At 37.8% G+C, this 19,276-nt stretch overlaps 1 protein-coding gene across 3 annotated transcripts in view; it reads right to left on the reverse strand.

The window, feature by feature from the left end:
• Nucleotides 1-19,276, reverse strand: part of RBFOX1 (RNA binding fox-1 homolog 1) — a 1,331,074-nt gene that overhangs the window by 1,059,782 nt on the left and 252,016 nt on the right. The window lies entirely within an intron of this gene.

The following is a 19,276-nucleotide window of genomic DNA, read 5'->3' on the forward strand; positions in this document are numbered from 1 at the left end:
AAAAACATTAAAAAAAAGTAATGCTGCTACCATCTTTGCATATAATAACAATATATGCTAAGAAAAAACAACAAAAAAAGAACTAAAGAGACAAGATAGAATAGAGGGAAGGGTAAGAACTAAGAAGAAGAAGATAAAAAAATAAAGATAGTAGGTAGATAAGATAGAAAACGTCGAAAAGGTCCCCAGGGTATCTTATTATGTTGGTCTTATGTTATTAGCATATTGAATAGCTATTAGTAGTTATATTACCAAGGTCTTAATAATGTGATGTCAAAGTTGGGAGGGAAAAAATTAGTCACCCAAGGATTCCAGATTTTTTCAAATTTTGCAACATTTTCATTGGTAATAGCTTCCATTTTTGAGTGGCTCATGGCTTCGTTTTTTCTGGTTTTGATTCAACTTATTACTCGAGACATACAGTGTACTGTGATTTCTAAAATGTTGTTATTTAGCTTCAATTTGTACTTCATTATACATTTTAAAAATTTCCACTACTATGTGACAATTGATCAATTCCATAAAAAAATACAATTACTAAGAAAAATAAAAAAAATACCTAAGATAAAAAGGTGACTGGCAGTAAAACTCCCCCCAAATCTATGTCCACTGTTTAATATGCCTCATTTCCTACTATCATCTGCAGCTCCAGTCAAGGCCCAAGCTCCAGTATCTGTTTCCCTAAAAGACAAGTCTTATATTCTGCAATGCATGCTCCACACATCTTAAGCAAAGTATGTTCTGGCACCGAATGCAACCTGTAGAGGTAGGGGAGAGGGGGGAGTGGACATGTATCCCATACCTGGCAGTACTGGTTAGGCAACTGTGGCAATTGGGCTGGATATAATGAGTATAGGTGCTGAAGGCTACCTGCAGAGCAAAGTGTTGGTGGGATTAAAGGGTATTTGTTTAGTACAGGTGTACTTTAACCAATTCAGCCCCAAAAGCATTTCCCCCTTAATGACCAGGCAATTTTTTGCAACATGGCACTGCATTGATTAAATGACAATTGAGTGGTCATGCGTTGTTGTACCCAAACAAAATTGATGTTCTTTTTTTCCCCACAAATAGAGCTTTCTTTTGGTGGTATTTGCTCATCTCTGTTGTTTTTATTTTTTGCGTTATAAAAAAAGCAATTTTGGAAAAAAAAAACACTATCTTTTACTTTTTGCTATAATAAATATCCCACCCAAAAATGTAAAAAAAAAAGTCTTCATCAGTTTAGGCCAATATGTATACTTTGGTAAAAAAACATGCAAAAACCATATATTGTTTGAGCAAAAGTTATAGGGCCAGATCCACAGACGAAGTACTCTGGCGTATCTATTGATACGCCGGCGTACTTTCAAATTTCCCGCGTCGTATCGTTGTTTTGAATCCTCAAAACAAGATACGACGGCTTCTGGGTTAGATCCGACAGGTGTACGTCTTTGTACGCCTTCGGATCTAAGATGCAATACTTTGGCGTCTGCTGGGTGGCGTTTTCCATGTCGAGTATGACGATCCACGAACGTACACGCGGCCATCGCATTTTCTAACGTCGTCTGTAGTCGGCTTTTTCCGGCGTATAGTTAAAGCTGGTATTTTGCGGCGTATAGATAGAATTGCCATGTTAAGTATGGCCGTCGTTCCCGCATCGAAATTTGTAATTTTTTTTTTTTCGTAAGTCGTCCGTGAATAGAGATGAACGTAAATCACGTCTAAGTTAAAAAAATGACGTCCTAGCGACGTCATTTAGCGCAATGCACGGCAGAAAATTTCAGGACGACGCATTCATAGTTCATTCGGCGCGGGGACGCGCTTCATTTAAATGAAACCCGCCCCAACCCGCCCTATTTTAAATCCGCCGCCAGAAATACACTAAGCCGCTGTAACTTAAGGAGCGAACTCGCTGAGGATTCGAATATACGCCAGGTAAGGTACGGCGGCGTAGTGTATCTCTGATACGCTACGCTGATGCAATTGTATGTGGATCTGGCCCATAGCGTCTACAAAATAAGGACTATATTTATGCCATTTTTATTTATTGCGATCTGCCATTTTAGCGGGACTGCGACATTGCTGTGGACAGATCAAACACTTTGAATTTTTTTTTTGGGACCATTGACATTTTTACAGCGATCAGTGCTATAAAAATGCACTGATTACTGTGTAAATGTCACTGGCAGGGAAGGTGTTAACACTAGGGGGCGATCAAGGGTTAAGTGTGTTACCTAGGTGTGTTCTAACTGTGAGGAGATAGGACTGCCTAGAGGAGGAGCCAGATCTCTGTTCCTACTTAGTAGGAACACATGATCTGTCTCTCCTTCCCTGTCAGAACAGAGATGTGTGTGTTTACACACACAAATCCCTGTTCTGGCTCTCATGCCCATGATTGCGGGTGGTCAGCAGTGATTGCGCCCACCGGCCATGTGCATTAGGTCCCCCGCCATGCAGCAGGCACACGCGCCTGCTATGGTTCTTAAAGGAGCCACCGTATATGTATGGAAGCAAGTCGGTGAGTGGTTAAAGTGTACCTCATTTGGTATTAAGTAGGGGATGGTTGCAATCACTATCAGTTTTGTCTTTGCCATCTGTGTGTCATTTGAGAGATTTCTCTTCACTTCCTGTCCTGAAATCTAAACAATAAGTGAGGAAATCCTTTATTAGACATTTGTCATGGGAACAAGTGTCCCCTTTGGAGGATTTATTTTCTATTTCTGTTATTGGGGCATTTCAAACTTTCGGATTTACCCTCAATTTTATTTTGGATGACACTGATGATTAGTGCAATTAGAGGGAGTGGTTTTCCTTAAAACAGACATCAATAAAAACCTGACAGTAGTTCTAATTCTCATGCTGCATTTTAAACTTAGTTATACTGTATAACATTCTTCTTTGAGTGAACCTATGCTTTTCTCATGCAGAGAAAAGCAACAGGTTAATTTTAATACAGAAGCATTAACCTACTTTCACTCCCTGACCACTTCATTCAACCAGTGGGAGTAAAAAGAAAGACATGTGTATGCTACATGTTGCCCAGGGCCATAGCTCTATAGACTGTCCAATATAACAATACTGATTGTCAAAGCCCTTTCACATGGCATGGGTCACATGGGTATGGGGATGCTCCTGCATACACAGAAACACCAAGTCTTTCCTCTGGCTCTAAAATTAGCATGTGCAAAGGTAAGTATGGTATATCCTTTTGGGGCTTGGGGGTTAAAGCAACCTTTGACAAATCATACGTTTGTTTTTTGTGTATTTGTGTCACTAGTATTTAAGGGCCAGATTCACAAAGGGGATACAACGGCGTATATCCTGATATGCCGTCGTATCTCTGTTTCTATCTATGCGACTGATTCATAGAATCAGTTACGCATAGATAGCCCTAAGATCCGACAGGTGTAATTGTTTTACACTGTCGGATCTTAGGATGCAGTACCGCGGCGGCCGTTGGGGGGAGTTTGCGTCGTAAACCAGCGTCGGGTATGCAAATTAGGAGTTACGGCGATCCACGACGGATTTTCGCGTTCGCTACGTCGCCGCTAGTCTAGTTTCCCGTCGCAAATTTAGTCGTCGTTTTGGGTGCCCTAAATTTGGTTAGCAATCATATTGCTGTCTAAAGTATGGCCGTCGTTCCCGCGTTGAAATTTAAAATTTACCGTAGTTTGCGTAACACATCAGGGAATACGGAAGTACGCTACGTGCGTCGCCGTTCGAAAAAATGATGTCACGGCGCGCAAAGCACGACGGGAATTGCGAAACGGAGCATGCGCAGTAGGTCCGGCGCGGGAGCGCGCCTAATTTAAATGGCACACGCCCATTTGAATTGGCCCGCCTTGCGCCGGCGTAGTTTTCATCGCAAGTGCTTTGTGAATCAGGCACTTGCGATGAAAACTTGTGGCGGTGTAACGTATCTACGATACGTTACGCTGCCGCGATTCTACATGAATCTGGTCCTAAGTTCTTAACATTTATTTACACCCAGCAAAAGATTTGAAATATTTTATTTCTGTGTGATTTGCAGAGATTCTTCACAGTAAGACTTTGAAGCCATCATGCCAGAAGTTCTACTTATAAACATATAGTAGAAACTATTGCCTGCGTCAAGTGTTCCAATGTTTATAACGAATAACATAAAATAATCAACATTGCTCATGGTTTGTATTCAAACACTTCTTCCCCCTCACACAACAGCCATATCCTGATGAATTTTTGCACAGCTATACCAGAATTATTTATACAGTAATGCTATTTCATTTTCAGGGAATAGCATGCAAATGAGTAGTTAAATTACCCAATTACTGCAATCAGTAGTAACAAAACAATCTAATTAGTGTACAACATCAACAAAAACTGTATATGTAACCATAAGCCTAGGATTTCTTCTGGTTGTCTTTATTAAGTCCCATTTTTAGCACAAATCCTCATTGAACTTGAAAGGGAAAAAAGGTGTTTGTCTTTTTCAACAGAGTTACCGATGGCATTACATGGGAAACTAAAATGAATATTAGTATATTAGTCTCATTCAAATGTTGCTGTTCCCATATGCAAGTCAATAAAAAATAGATCTATCTATCTATCTATCTTATCTATCTATCTATCTATCTATCTATCTATCTATCTATCTATCTATCTATCTATCTATCTATCTATCTATTTATTTGTCTGTCTATCCTTCTGCTGCCTCTTCCAAAACTAAAACAAGTTTGATTCAGAGAGTAGTTTCTGCTTTAATGAACTATTACTGAAAGGTTCAGAACAAAGCTACTGGCAGATCGGACAAAGCTGCTGTAACAGGATTTACGTTAAACTGAGACTGATAAGGCCACATCAGAAGCACTGCTCAGACTTCTTTTGGATGGAATAGCTGCATAGCTGTTAGGTGCTTTGGCTTGGAGCACCTGATCACAGAATCTCGATTATGCTTATCAGGATGTAATTTTGATCTAATCTAACATTTACAGGATAATTCACTTCTCACAGCATTTGAAGTGTTCTATATAGCATTAGGCTGACTCCTGCCTAAAGTGGATAAAAATCACTTCAAAATACTACTAAACCCTAGTTGTGTTCTTCATAAAATGTATGTGAGATAAAAATGTGCATTTTATCTTGTGAATGAAAAAAAATCTGGTCCAAAAGTTGGATTTGTATTACACAAGATTGTTTTATAGGTATGAAAAAAAATATATGAGGCATATTGGCTTGAATATCTAGATAAAAGTTGACATTGCCTTATCTTATATAGCGAAGAACTGAATTAATCGTAAAACTTACATATCATCGATTCATTATCTGTATATTTAAATAGAAATAAAAGTTAAAAGTGGCTGCCTGAGAAGGTGAAATGACTTTCTTAGACACAAAAACTGGCTTTTGAAATTATTCGCTATATACTGCTTTAAAAATAAGCATCAAGGTAATTTTAATTATTAGGCAAAAAATAATAGGCCAGATTCACAAAAGAGATACGACGGCGTATCTCCTGATACGCTGTCGTATCTCTGAGATACGATTGTCGTATCTATGCGCCTGATTCATAGAATCAGGTTACGCATAGATAGCCCTAAGATCCGACAGGTGTAAGTGACTTACACCGTCGGATCTTAGGCTGCAATTCTAGGCCGGCCGCTAGGTGGCGATTCCATTGCGGTCGGCGTAGAATATGAAAATGACCGATTCACGAACGTCCGCTTTGCCCGTTGCTCTAAATTTACGTAGTTTCCGTAGAGATACGTTGCGTAAAACTAAGCATGCCCTCTAGGTGGTCTAACCAATGTTAAGTATGGCCGTCGTTCCCGCGCTGAATTTTTAAATTTCACGTCATTTGCGTAAGTCGTCCGTGATTGGCGCTGGACGCCATTTACGTTAACGTCGAAACCAATGACGTTAAGCGCAATGCACGTCGGGACATTTTAGGGACGTAGCATGCGCTGTACGTTCGGAGCGGGAACGCACCTAATTTAAATGGTCCCCGCCCCATTTGAATTAGGCGGGCTTGCGCTGGGCGGATTTACGATACGCCGCCGCAAGTTTACAGGTAAGTGCTTTGTGAATCAAGCACTTACGCTGTAAACGTGCGGCGGTGTAACGTAAATGGGATACGTTACGCCGCCGCAGCGTAACGTATTTGCATGTGAATCTGGCCCAATGTTCTTAAAAATCTGATCAAAGACTGGTACACTTATTTTGAGCAGTTAAGACATATTCCTGAATGGCTAAGAACCTGAATTGACCCAGACATTCCATGATTTTTATACACAGAAAGACAGCTGCCCCTGCAAAATTGCCATGCTCTTGTGCAAAAAAAGTTGAAAGGACAATTGTCTGATATATGATGCTCTAGCTAACTACATATCATTCAGTTAGGATTTATTGCTACTTTAAAAAACTTTTGAGATAAGGTCTTAGCAACATACTGCAGTTCTTTCAGTTAGCTGGTAAAGTACAATCATTGTGCAGTGCTGCAAAGAAGAAAGCCGAACACACATAGGAAGCCATTATAGCAAGTAGACATGTGCACACTGAAATATTTTGTTTCGGAATTTCGTTCTCGTTACTCCCGAAATTCATTTTTATTTTTTTTGTTTCATTAAAAAATGCATTTGTCCAAAAATACGAACGAATTAAGGTCGAATCTGTCATTTAAAGTGTTATAAGAAGATTTGACAGAGCAGCTAAACCGTACAACGCCACAATTGTACATTTCCGGTCGAATATTCCACCTACAAGCTATAGAAGAATTCTAATGTTGTATGACACTAGTAATAATTATATTTATAAATTATTATTACTAGTCAACCAACATTCAAATTCTTCTATAGCCTATGGGCCGAGCATTTGACTGGAAATGTACGATTGCGGCGTCGTACAGTTTAGCTGCTCCGTCGAATCTTCTTTCAACAGACACCATAAGCCTTCAATGACAGATTTAACGTTTGTATGTTTTTCTCTGCTTCGTTGAATCTTCATCGTTCATGTCAAATGGTCTACCCCAACACTGTCTCTATAATGTCTAATCTTTCCTCTCTATGTAGAATAATCTTGGACTAATAGAGTTAAGGTTAGGCACATTCGACCACAGGTTCGATAGACACAGATTGCTATTGTCAGCATCATGTCGAATCTTCTATCTATATCAAACTGTTGTAGCAACGAAAATGAAAATAAAGCATTTTTTATGTCGGATCTTTCGGATTTCGGATTTTGAATAGGAAAACATTTTTGTGTGTATATCACTTTTGTGTTGCAGCTCACTTTTATTTAGTTATTGTACAATTTTTAGCGTGGTATAACTTTTTTTGTCTCTATTGTTCGGATTTTGAATGTTCGTTTTTGTTTGTTAAAACGATAACGAAAATACCAGAAATTCGGACGAAAATGCATTCGGACGAAAACAAATACACATGTCTCATAGCAAGTACACATATAATTTAACAATGAATAAAAAAAAAGATTTTCTTGTGGAGGGGCCTTCCATTTGAGCTCATCAAGAGTGACCCCAATGCCTGCCCCTTCTGCCTACCTTTTTGTAATATAGCTGAATGAAAAATGATCTATGATTGAAGGATGGGCAGACAAACAAAATTCCTGCCTCCTCCATTCATATATCACATTTACAAATTTAATTCATAGAAGCTGTAGTGCCGCTTCTATGAATGGAGGAGATGGGAAGAAAGGGTGGGCATAGGTGGAACTATTGATTAGTTCTTTAGCTTTATTAATACTTTATTAATACCCTGCTGCCCCAAAAGACTACAACAGTGGGGAAAGGGGGAGGAGGGATTGGAGGAAAAAGATGTTATGCTTAAATTAGATAATATGTGATCTATCATTTAGGTGCAAAAGCATACAGAGATAACCTTAATAAACTTTAATATTATGCATCAGCCGAGAATGGTAGGGATCCTTGATAAGAAATTCAAGCACTATGTTTGTAATTATTGATTGCTGGTATAGATTGAAAATACTTATGTGTACCATCTCTTCTAGGAGAGAGGAAGGGTGTGAGTCACTCAGCTGTGTATGTAACTGGATATCCTACTATCCAGATCTAGTCACAACATATGCTAATAAGACTTTTAATGGAATAGTAGTAAGTCAGTATGATAATTAAGTGGCTCTGTTATTTTCTGTTCATTATTAGCTTGCTGGAAATAAAACTTAAATATTTTATCTTTGCCTTAGATAAAATATGTTTATTGTTCTTAATTTTAATTAGAGAAAACAAATATATAGAATATATAGATATAGAAGTTATAATTTAAATCAATTGTTCCCTGAGTCACTTATGCATAAGAATATTTTAACCTCCCTGGCGGTATGATTCTTTCCGAAAAAACATGCTGAAAGCGGTACCATTATTTGCAAGGAAATTTGGCGTTTTATATTGTAGGTCTGTAATTTTTAGAAATAACTCACTTAAATCTGACCAAACAAGATTCTAATAGGCATCCCGGGTATGAAATTTTTTTAAAAACAAAATTATAAATTATAATATAATAAATAATTATAAATAATTATAACAAATAATAATATAATTATAATAAAAATTATTCAATAATGTAATCAAATTAAAATCACTGAAATTTGCTCAGTTGCAGAATTGTCGCTGTCATTATTTTTTTTTTTTTATGACGAATTTCCCCACAAATCGCTATCGCACAATTCTGCAAGTGATTATAATTTATTATCGCTGTTTTTTAGCTGATCTAAAACTATTTTTGACATAAAGGGACACTTTTGGTTGCTATGGACAATCTACAGTTTGCAGGGAGAAAAAAAGGTTTTTATTATATAAAATGACATGCAGGACACAGGACAGACCACTAGGGACAGGGGGGGTGTGTTTTTTTTACATACAGTACTGTAATCTATAAGATTACAGTATACTGTATGTAATGTGTTTGTTTACGTTTTTGAATTTGGCGCCGTTCTCCGTCCCCGTGCGTCGTAACGTCGCAGGGAACGGAGATCGGCGTCACACGGAGGCACTATGTGAATCGAGCGAGGTCCCGCTCGCTCACACAGCGCGGTGGCATCGCTGGATCCAGGGACAAGGTAAGTAAAAAGTGCCTGTGGATCTAGCGAGGCAAGCCCGAGACTGACTCGGGGTTACCGATCGTAGCAGGAAAATCTAACCCCGAGTCAGTCTCGGGAACACCACCAGGAAGGTTAAAATGGCATAACAGTGCTATGTTTGGAACACACACACAAGAAGCCTTAACGCTGATCATAGATAGATGCATTGTTTTTTTTGATCAACTAGCTGGCTAATCAAAAAAAGAATGCATCCCCCTATCCGCTCATTTAAGGTGGGTGAATGAATCCCCTCCTGCACTTTTGTATTTTGACAGAAAGGTCTGATCAGGGCTGCAGCTAATTTGCTGCAAGTGCTGATCAAACAAAATATACCAACAGTCCCATGCAAACAGAGTTGAACGTTAGATTGATAGCTCTCAAACAGAAATCACCATAGATAGATTGAAATTCCACTGGTCCCTACTGAACCTGCTGAATTTTGATCCATATATGGCAAGCATTAGGTGTTGAGTCATTAATCTGTTGATGAGGATGGATAAATTGAGAAAGAATCTGGGGTAACCAGCTAAGCTAGCAGTCAATTGTATCTGTATTTGTCCTATTGTTGTTGCTCTAAATTCTCAGATATGCATGTAAATAAGCATACTATATCAGATTTTGAGTTTTGCAGTTGAAATCAACAACAAATATAAGAGCCGGTTCACACTGGGGCGGCACGACTTCGGGGGCGACTCGGCAAGGCATCCTGAAGACGACTTCAGAGGCGACTTGCAAAATTACTTCTGTATAGAAGTCAATGCAAGTTACCTTTGAGTCGCCCCCAAAGTTGTCCAAGAACCTTTTTCTAAGTCGGAGCGACTTGTGTCGCTCCTATTAGAACGGTTCTATTGAATAAAATGGGACGCGACTTGTCAGGCGGCTGAGTCGCCCCAGTGTGAACTGGCTCTCAGTATTTTTTTTTTATGAAAATAGAATAACACAAGTTATTTAAAGGTAATTAGAGGATTATTAAACTCTTAAACATTGAATTCTTTATGATTGAATTATTTATTTAACTTAAAAGTGACATATTTATAAGCTTCAATGATGTTCAATAATAAGGAATAGATATACCATAATCATTGCATTACAAATAATCTCTATACGGGATTGTGCTAAAACATGTCATAATAGAGGAGCTTAACATGAGACTTTAATTGTACCGAATTGCAAGCAAGATGTGGCAAAATGGACCAAAAAATGCATATGCAAAAAGGTTGAAGCAGTAGTAAACTCTACATTTTTTTTTAAATGGGCTAGTATGCACCACAGTTCAAATGGAGCCCTCCAGCACTGAGCTGTTACTGCTCCCAGTGCTTCCATCTTCACCCTGTCTTCCTTCTGGATTCATGCTCTCTACCTATTTGAATGACCAGGCTGCAATAACATCACTCCTGCTTCTGCACATGGGAGTCATGATTGCAGCACTGTGCTCTTTGCATTCATGACACATTCAGTGGCCTGAATGCAGAGCGCAATAAGCATGCATTGTGTCATTATTGGCTAGAGCCGATATACAATATCTCCTAAGCAGCGCAAGTTTAAGAGATGTTCATAGTACTTACCATAAGACTTATTATAAGCTTACCTGTAGGTACAGTCTTGCCTACACACCATCAGTCAAAAATCCGACCGTGCCAAAACGTGGTGATGTAAAATACTACGACGTGCTGAAAAAAATGAAGTTTAATGCTTCCGAGCATGCTTCGACTTGATTCTGAGCATGCATGGATTTTTGACCAATGGACTTCCACACAGACAATCGTTTTTTTCTATCAGTTTTTTATCCATAGGAAAAAATTAAAACATGTTCTATTTTTTTTTACTGATAGAAAACAAACCGATGGGGCCCACATAGGATCGATATACAATATCTCTTAAGCAGCTCAAGTTTAAAAGATGTTCATAGTACTTACCATAAGACTTATTATAAGCTTACATGTAGTTACAAGTTATATGTTAAGCCTCATACACACGATCAGATATCTGATGGAATCTAATCCGATGGATTTTTTCATCGGATATCCGATGAAGCTGACTTTCATCAGTCTTGCCTACACACCATCAGTCAAAAATCCGACCGTGTCAGAACGCGGTGATGTAAAACAATACGACGTGCTGAAAAAAATGAAGTTCAATGCTTCCGAGCATGCTTCGACTTGATTCTGAGCATGCATGGATTTTTGACCGATGGACTTCCACACAGACGATCGTGTTTTTCTCTAATTTTTTTATTCACAGGAAAAAATTAAAACATGTTCTATTTTTTTTCACTGATAGAAAACAAACCGATGGGGCCCACATACGATCGGTTTGCCCGATTAAAACAGTCCATCGGTCTGTTTTCATTGGACAAACCGATCGTGTGTACAGGGTTTAAGAGTCTACTACGGCTTTAAATTAACATTTTACTCCAATGAATTTACTCTATGTGGTAAAGTAGGCACATTGTTACATATGCTTTGGGACTGTCCTAATCTTAAGAGTTTCTGGGGAGCAGTATTCCGTTTATTATCCAAAACTACAGGCTTCATTAAGTTAGGCAGCGTTGAAATGGCTATATTAGGCATCCATGTAGATCTCTATCCACCAAACCTTAGACCAATGGTAATACAGATTTTGATGGCAGCTAGGCTGGTAGTTACTAGACAATGAAAATCCAACACATCACTGAATATTAGGGATGTTTTTAAAAAAGGTCACAAGGCCTTTAAGCATGAACAGATTATGACCAGTATTGAGGGAAAATGACCCTGCTTTTATAAACAGTGGGATCCTTGGATTTTTCTTAGACAGATTAAATGAAAGTATAAACACTCACAATTCCTGCACTGTCAGTGTCCTTTCCGATTATGAGCCAGAGTACCTAATTCTATCTTAATGTTTCTGTGTGTTCTAACATTTTAGGCATATGCTTTTCAATTTTCTGTTCCAACATCACAGTTTATTGATATTATTAAAATAAGTATTCTTCGTGTGCTTATGCACAATTTGTATTCCACAGCTTCATGTGATTCTGAGTATATACTCTATGGTGCTTATATGTTTGCATTATATGTAGATGTATACCTTGCATGGTAAATGACTGTGGTTTGTAAGTTGTAAAAAATTTCAATAAAAATAAATATTCCTAAATTACTGTATTTATTGGCGTATAACACTCACTTTTTTACCCTGAAAATAGAGGGTAAACCTGTGTGTTATATGCAGGGGACTATAGAAAGTTTTTTTCCTGAAACTTCCCTCTTAAAGTTAGGATGCGTGTTATACAATTGTGCGTATTATATGGCGATAAATACGGTAAAATTTAATTTTTATTGTTCTTTGAACTGATTGCCTCTATAAACACAATTTTCTCGGGGGGCATGGTTTGCCAGTGTGTGTACGTGTGTGTAGGTATGAGTTTTTACAGGAAGGTGATATATATTTTGTGATGAAATAGGGGCCCAGCTGACCTTTTAAAATTACTTTTTTTCCTGTCTCATGGGAATGGTTGAAAATCTTCAGGAATTAGTTAAATTATCCTTTTGTTTTGTCGAGAGCCTGGGCAGACATAAAGGTTTAATCACACCAGGGGCCCTTAGCATGCTAATGTCGGAACTGATTGGGCTGAGGATCAAAGGGGGTTGCTTTACACATAATAAACGGTATACAGAAAGACACTATACATTTTTAGACCTGGGCACGGTAGGCAAAGAGGCTTGAGGTGCAGCCAATCAGAATTTGATGCAACTCTGAACCAAGAGAATTTGATTTGTTGAATGGTGGAGAAGGAATACAAAATAGGTAGGGAGCTGTAGGAAGCTCTGCTTGGCTCCAGACCATTGAGACGACAGGATGTCTGTGTAATGTATTCCCTTATCTCTCTCTTTACTTTTTCCTACTTTCCTTCTATCTTAAGATTTTGCCCAAGATTCTAATAATAGCCTGTGTATGTCCATTGTAACCCTATCTGAGTTTGGCCTTAAGTATCTTTGTAGCCTGACAACACTGTACCTGTAACATCACCAAAAGATGTGTAGTAATTTCTAATTATTCTAATGTTTCTTTTCTGTAAAAATATAAATGTAATTGTTTTCTCTTTTTGCATCATTATGAATTGTTTTTAATTCTTATATAGACAAAGGGTTTTAATCACTTATTTTATTTATCATTAGGCGTGTAAGTGAGGTAGGTATACACATTTCCAACACTCTATGTGAAGTGGGGATGTGTGCATTTCCTTCAATCAGCTCTCACACAGTGAAAGTCTAGACTCCACACCCACCTGTATGTGCTGCTGAAACAGGAAGCAAGATGTGTTACACAATCTGCACTTTCCAAAGAGTGTAGAAAGATAAAGACAGCAGATATACATGTAAAATGTATGTAGGAGTATTTGTTTAATCTCTGTGTACCATCTGAGGCTACTTCATCTGAGGCTACTTCACTGGGTACAGGGGAGGGTTTACACCACAAGTACACAGTTGTCTTTCAGGAGGGATTTAAGACACACGGTAAATTTGTAGGGTATTACTTAGGCACAATTAGCAATTATACATGTTTTTAACATTTCTAAATATTCTTTATAGTCTAGAAAATCTTTACTTTTTAAATTCAAGTCCATTTAGGCTGTATCTCAAAAGCAATGGAGCTATATATTTTTCTCTATTCTAACAAACAAAAGAATGACTAGAATTTGCTGCTGCTAAAATGAAACATACTGTACATATCCAGGATCCTTGCAGACAGCAGGGGTGACAGTTTCCCACAGAACACAGAAGAAACAAAATGGATCAGTTTGTTTTAAATTATAAAACAACTAATTTTCTTTAGGGTTCTGTTAATACATTTTTTCCAGCATTAATGTTATATATATATATATATATATATATATATATATATATATATATATATATATATATATATATATATATATATATATATATATATATATATATATATATATATAAATCTTCAATGCCAAAAAATGTTTTGCAATTTTTAAATTAGTCTTTGTATGACTAATAATTTGGGAAATTTCCATATGTACAGAGGCTTGTAAAAATAAAATTTTTATGGGGTACAAGACTGTTAAAAGACTGTTAAAATGTCACTGAGTCTTCACACTTGAGTAAACAGGTTTAGAATTTGACCTGGACTGTGAAATTCACTTGATGTTTCCACCACACGTTTCTGGTGACATTTGGCCATTTGGACATCTGATTATTGGGTCTGACAATACTTTTTTACACAAATCCAGAAGAGATTTTGTCATTAAGTACCTAAAGTAGCCATGTGCTGATGTTCTGATAGCAAAATTTAAGCTAACAACGCTGACCTATTTTTGAAAAAGTATTGTTACATGGCTGTCATGCGTGATTAAATGGCTTTAGTACTTTCTCAGTCACTGGTATGGATCCAATAAAAGAAAAAAATTCAAAACTCTTAATATGTAAACTTTTTCTATTTCAGTGAATCATGCCACTGGATTCTGTAGGCCAAGCAATTTTCACTTTCAATAGGAAAAGCCAGTGTGTTTATAGTATTATAAAAGGAGAAAGAGATGCGCCAATCTAAGTGCAGTAAGCATCAAATTTATTAAGGGAATGACATATCACCGCTCGATCCCATTGGCTGGCCCAGGTCCCCACGTCACTTCCGGTGCGACGACGGCACGATGCGTTCCACGCTGACACGCACACCATCTCGAGCGGCGCATTTGGCTCCCTGCTTTCCCGTGGCTCCCTGAGGCTCCTAAGATACTGGACCCCTGGTACATCCACCACTCCAGCTACATCTAGCGCTCCTACGCTCCTGCGAATATGGATCGGGACCAAGAAACTGCTGAACACCACAGTGACATCGGCCTGCATTACTATCTACATGCCCATTTTATCCTTCATGCTTGTGAGTAGTCATTTGGCTGTTTGTGATATGTCATTCCCTTAATAAATTTGATGCTTACTGCACTTAGATTGGCGCATCTCTTTCTCCTTTTACAATATTTTCCAGAGCTTGCTTCTGCTTCAGGGTTGCTGCCGCTAGTGCATGTGTATATATATAAATATATATACACACATATATATATATATTCTGGACTATTGATTGGACTTGTATTGGACTATTGATCTAACCTTCAGTATGTTTTGTATGGACCATATATTATTATATCACTGACCGTCATTATATGCTCTGACAATCGTGTGCCATCTACCACTTTTTACATTGTTTATAGTATTACTCTCATTATGTTTACTACAGCTCCATGGTCAGCATTGTCTGTGCACATGAACATATTGGACCTATTAGGGCTGCCCAGTGCCATTATGCGTCACGGAAAGTGTTTCAGAGTCACGTGTGCAGTCATATTATTACACACCATAGCCATAGTAAATTTTTTAGGTTAAAATTATATTACAGCTGTAATGTATTTTCCAACTTGCTGTCTTAAAAGGGCTCCACATTCATCACCTTCACAGTAAATTTGCTATTTGGCAGTGTTTACTACAAGCTACCACTAATTCTTCACCCATGTCTTACCTCTCAATCCAGGGTTGTTAACATTGTCATGATCAGACACACTGGGGTTAATTTACTAAACCTGGAAAATGCAAAAGCTGGTGCAGTCATGCATATTAGCACACATTTTGAGTTCACTTTATGGATGTGGAATTGGGACATTTGGACTATTAATAATAATTGTTATTTTCCCTTTTTCCTAATTTTTCATCTTTATTGCATTATATTAGATTTTTTTTTTAATCATTAAGGTCACGGTTTGACAGCGCTACACATTTTGATTTCAACAGTTATTTAATCGTCCTCACATATTATGCAGGACTATTGCAACTGGCTAGTGTGCATTAAAGATGATATAGGGGGCTGGTTGTATAGCATGGTAAAAGGCTGCTGAAGCAAGGAATAAAGTATTATATAAGGTAGTATTACAGCTTATTCCTCTACCCTAGACTTGATAAGCAGTTAACCTTTGTATAGTAGGAAAGCCCCACTGCATAGGGTATTTTTTTCTGGTGCCTGGAGTTAGACTTTAATAGATGACCTCATAGAAGACTGAGATCACTACTAAAGTATATAAACAGGATAAGAATGATTGCTAAAGTTCAGTTATCTTAGTATGGGCCTTTTACAGGGTATAGATACAGTATGCAAGCTGAGGAACACATCTGTTATTGGACCTTGAACATGGGAAAAAAGGCTTCAAGATCTCTTCACTCAAAACTGAAAGTTAGAACAGGTACTCAATGTGCATCAAAAATGAGATCACGTTGGGGTGTCTACAGTACTTGGGGTCATTTCATAAAGAAAACAGTTTCTTTTTTTTAATGGCTTTTTTCCCTTTTATAGTAAAATATAAAACACTCAGCTAATAATTACAACAGAAAACTCTATCTGTACACACTTGTTAGTCACAACAACCAGAGCACTGAAAACTAAAAAAAATGACCTGATAATAAAGAGGTATATTAAGTCTAGTACTCAAGTGGTCAGCTATAAACAGTTGCTTTCATATAAATGATACACCTATTAAGTCATGAGGACAGTGCTTTGAGCTGAATTTGAAAAAACATTACTTGTTATTGGTGGTAGACCATGTTGTCATAAAATTAAATAAAAACATTATCCTTCTTGTACAGGGATAAAATAGTACCTATTGTAGCTGCACAGGGTTACAGAGCCCTCCTCCACCCCCACAAGTAGCTTACCAGCTCAAATACCCATTGGACCATCTGCTATATTCATTAAAAAAAATCTTCCGAAGAAAATTCTAGTCGTGAAAACATTTATCACTTGTCCTGATTGGTTTTAAACAATGACTTTATCAATGACTCACTATTGATTCCTATGACAAAATAAATAACCATCAAGTTCATTTTGCAAATTCGGAATTTAGCCTAAAACATAGTATATTGTAGGCAGTGGTCAGATTACCAGTAGCAAAAATTCATAATACCTACGATGTAATGTGAAGAATCAAACAACATATTTGCAATAGTTTGTAATGTACCTATATAGAACGGACAGTGTCTAGTAAAGGTGTCTAGCCAAATTCTCACAATAAGGTGCAAGTACCAATTCATTAGGCAACACAGCTATAACAATAAATGCATGTTGACTTACATAAACCACAACAAAATATTTAGATGCTAAAACCAACCCCTTAGTGTCATTTGTTACAAGTTATGCTGGAAATGTCTTCTGTCCTGTGGGTGTATTAACTTTAAAACGCATATTTGCTATTATGCTTTTACTGCCTGACAACATGTCCTCTCTATTTCATTGGCTTGTGGCTGGCATGCATAATACTCCCTGATGTGGTTTGATTTTATGCCCATATTCTCCCAAGAATCTAGTATATTATGTTGTTGTAGCCCCCTGGTGTCTGGTGATTTTTGGGTTTGTATCCTTTCTGACATCCAGTTATTTTTGCATCTCTCTGTGGTTTTAATGTTCTTTTCTAATATATTTGATATGGAAAAATAATGTGTGAAACAATATTGGGATCTTTTTCAAAGAGTTTGTGTGGTTGGTTTCCAACACTGACAGTACTACACCAGTCCTTAGTGGTTAAAATATAAAGCGAAAAACGCACTGAATAGGTAATGAAACCATGTCAGTAGTGTAGGACTTTTTGTGGTGTTTCGTGTCAGAAGTAGGTGAGCTAATAATGTAACATAGACACATATATAGAAAAGTATCAAAATTTAATATAAATACACGAAAACAAAATGAATAAAAAATACAATGACAGAAATCATTGATTGCCCTGTTGCAGATAAGATGTGACAATAATTAGATGAGTAGAGGGCAGGTCGCCGACATGTTTCGCACTACGCGTCTTCTGGGCGCCGCACACATCTATGACATACTCTTATCTGATAATATGTAAACAAAAATAAATTAGTTACATATAATTTAAACAGGGTATATAGTGTACATTTCATGTGATTCATTAGTCATAAAGAAAAAAATTACATAAAAATTGTATATACATATAGATGCTCACCGATAACTGTGGAATGTCAAATAACGCCAGTGGATATACACGGAGCAGGACTAAGGGAAGTTGGAAAAATACACCGGGCACAAGCGTGTCTGGGCAACAACTTCACCCCCTGTGGGAGTCAGATACACAGGGTTCTGAGTAAGGCCGTACCCTTGATAGGTTGCAGTGTTACAAATTGGATAACAAGATCTAAAAAGATAATAATAATAAAAATAGCTAGTATGGGTCATATATATTAGAGCATATATGTATACACATGCACACATATATGCACATAAGGGAACTAATACCACAGTCATAGAAGTATAAAACTGTGGTGTTACTAATGAAAAATAATTTATCCATCAGCACACTTAAATAGGGAAAGTCCCAAAAGAAAAAAAGGGTAATTAATATATAATAGATATGGTTCAATTATTAAGTAGCATACCTATTGTTGTGGTTAAGCAACGCTTAGATTCCTATATGATCATAGTGATGGATACAGAGAGGTTATGACGAAGCAGAGGCTCCTGTAGTGCCTGGTGTGGCATACATATGGAAGTCACACACCTAAATTGATAGTAATACATATTACTGCACAGTTAATGCAGAGTAAAAGAAATTATATTGTTATTCCCCATTCCCTGGTGTGGGGCTTGGCGAAACCGGGGCGTCATGGCAGAACCACAAAATCTCTCACCCAATAAATAATAAGTAATTACAAACAGGTATCTTTTATAATGAGGCTGGTATCCTAATACAAAAGGAAAGCCTAGGGCATATCAGTTATTCAAAAAGAGAGATAGTCATATGGTGGGGGAGATCCTGGTCTGCAAAATGGCACCACAGATAATAAGCCATATACATGCCACATAGAAGGAAACAGGGAATAAGGAGCAAAAATAATAAGGGAGGAAAGGCACTTGGTTCAACATACCTATTGCAATGTGCAGGTTAAGCGTCCTCTCTGGTGGTGAGGTTCTGTCACCAGGTTCCTGGCGTGTGTGAAAGAAACACACACGCTGGTGCTTAAGTCCATAGGGTGACCCGGATGTGAAGGGTCCAGTGACCCCTGACATCACATCCGTTTGATCTGACTAGCCGCGCATGCGCAGATCGGCCCGGAAACGGCCGCACTGCGCATGCGCCGCAGTCTATATGGATGAACTGACATCCAGATCAGCCAGATCAACGGCCTCACTTACTCCAAAGCTGCCGCTC

Source organism: Rana temporaria, chromosome 6, assembly GCF_905171775.1.
Source record: "Rana temporaria chromosome 6, aRanTem1.1, whole genome shotgun sequence".
Lineage (NCBI taxonomy): Eukaryota > Metazoa > Chordata > Amphibia > Anura > Ranidae > Rana > Rana temporaria.